General features: G+C 53.8%; 1 long non-coding RNA gene across 1 annotated transcript in view; it reads right to left on the bottom strand.

Annotated features, from left to right (window-relative positions):
- Nucleotides 1-378: 378 nt before the first annotated feature.
- Nucleotides 379-2,085, bottom strand: part of LOC106724991 — a 10,294-nt gene continuing 8,587 nt past the window's right edge. Inside the window, exon 5 of the long non-coding RNA XR_001360818.1 lies at nt 379-393. This is a non-coding gene — a long non-coding RNA (uncharacterized LOC106724991). The remainder of the gene's footprint in view (nt 394-2,085) is intronic.

Raw genomic sequence — 2,085 nt, 5'->3', positions numbered from 1 at the left:
CACAGGCTTGTGCTGCCTGAGCGCTGGGTTTGGTCAGAGTCCAAGATGACCGTCCTCTCCAGCTCAGCAAGGACTCCAGGGAGACCCACAGCCCCATTGCCCTCTGGGCATCTCAGAAATGCCCCCCATGAGGTCCCTTTCTGCTAGTGATGGGCTCAGAGCCAGGCCCCAGTGGCCCAGAGAGACCACCGGGGCTTCCGGAGGCCCCGGCCGAAAAGCAAGGGATTGAAAGTCCTGCTGTGTCTCCAAGCGAGATCCCCAACTTTCCTGTGCCCCGGTTTCTTCACAGTGGCAGGAGCTTCATTGGCCCATGAAGTCCACAGCGGGTGCGGGTGATCTATTTCCTCCTCAACAAATACAGGGCGGGGCAGAAGCAGGTTTACAGTTGTTCATCTGGAAAATAACACAATAAAAAATAATACAAGAATAAACTCTGTTTTGTGTACTCAGGATTGTAAACCTACTTTTGCCCCACCCTGTATTTAGACACTGTGCTAGATGCTGGAGGGAGAGCGGAAAACAAGACATTGCCCTGCGGAAGCTTCCATCCTCTGGTGCCTCTGTTTCCCCATTTATTAAATGGCAATTATCATAGTCCCATCAGAAGGTTGTAAGAATTAAATTAATGAAAATATGTAAAGCGCTTAGTATGGTGGCTGGCACTTAAGAAGTGGCCCCACAGCCCTAGCAGGTTTGGCTCAGTGGATAGAGCGTCGGCCTGCGAACTGAAAGGTCCCAGGTTCAATTCCGGTCAAGGGCACATGCTGGGTTGTGGGCTCAATCCCCAGTGGGGGACTTGCAGGAGGCAGCTGATCCTTGATTCTCTCTCATCATGGATGTTTCTATCTCTCTCTTCCTTCCTCTCTGAAATCAATAAATATATATTTTTTTAAAAAAAGAAGAAGAAGAAGTGGCCCCACAAACCCCTGTTGTTATGAGCAGTCGCATTGCCCTTCTCCGGGTTATAAGGATTAGGTGAGGTCAGACAGGTAAAGCACCGGGGTGTGCCTGGCCCTCAGCAAGCATGGAAAGGATGACAGCTGTCTCCTCGAAGGTTAGTCAACATAACCACCCCGTTTTAGGGAGCAGGGAATTGAGGCTGAGAAGTTAAGTGACCTCCCCAAGTCTCACCCTGGCTAGTGGGAAAGGCTCTTGAGGCCACTCTTAGCCTCAGCACGTCAGCCTCGGCACACGTGGGGCTGGACCATTCTGAGTTATGGGGCTATCAGCATCCCTGACCTCTACCCACTAGATGTCCACAACTCCATCCCCTCCCCACATTGTGACAATCAGAAACGTCCCCAGACATTGCCAAATGTCCCCTGGAGGGCAAAGTTGCCCCCGTTGAAAGCACTGCTCTACAGGCCCCTGGAGCTTCTATTTCGAGAACTTCCAGGATCTGACCTGCAGCCTCCCCCGCTGCAACCCCGGCAGCACCATAAACCCCCTATTCCAGCCACCCCCAAGGACCTGCCCTTTCGCAAGCCACCCCCAAACCGGCCAGCCTCTGCTCATGGTCTCCCCTACACCAAGACTGCCCCTCCACCCCACCCCCATCTCCGAGGCCCAGCCGAAGTCCCACCTGCTCACCGAATGGCCTCTCTGCCCCAGAACTCACCGTTTGGTGCCTAGCCCTTCATTTTGTATCACAATTAGTCATGAACTCGTCTGTCCTTGCCTGCTTCCTTGTCCCTAACGTCCACCCTGACCCCAGACAGAAGCAACTTGAGGGCAGGGGCTGTGCCTAACTCATCCTTGTGCCCCCAGCACCCAGCACAGGGCCAGGCACACAGGGCTGGCTCATTGCTCTGTGCACGTGGCATATCACAGATGTGACCAGGGCCGCGCAGCCTCTGGGCTGCGGGTAAAAGGTCCTCAGGCTTGGGGACAAGGCTGGGGTTCAGGCGGGTTCATCGAGAGTGTGAGCCAGACTTGGGCTGCTTTCACTTCCAGCTTTACTCAAGCCCTGTAGGCCTCAGTTTCTTCATATGTGCAATGGTATAACCTATAGTGTCCCTGGTTGGTAGATCGCTGTGAGAATTAACAAGTGCTCCTGACTCCTAAAGCAGTGCTCTCTGGGAGCAG

The sequence above is a fragment of the Myotis brandtii genome, unplaced genomic scaffold, assembly GCF_000412655.1.
Source record: "Myotis brandtii unplaced genomic scaffold, ASM41265v1 scaffold129, whole genome shotgun sequence".
NCBI lineage: Eukaryota > Metazoa > Chordata > Mammalia > Chiroptera > Vespertilionidae > Myotis > Myotis brandtii.
This window is presented reverse-complemented; position numbering and strand designations above follow the sequence as displayed.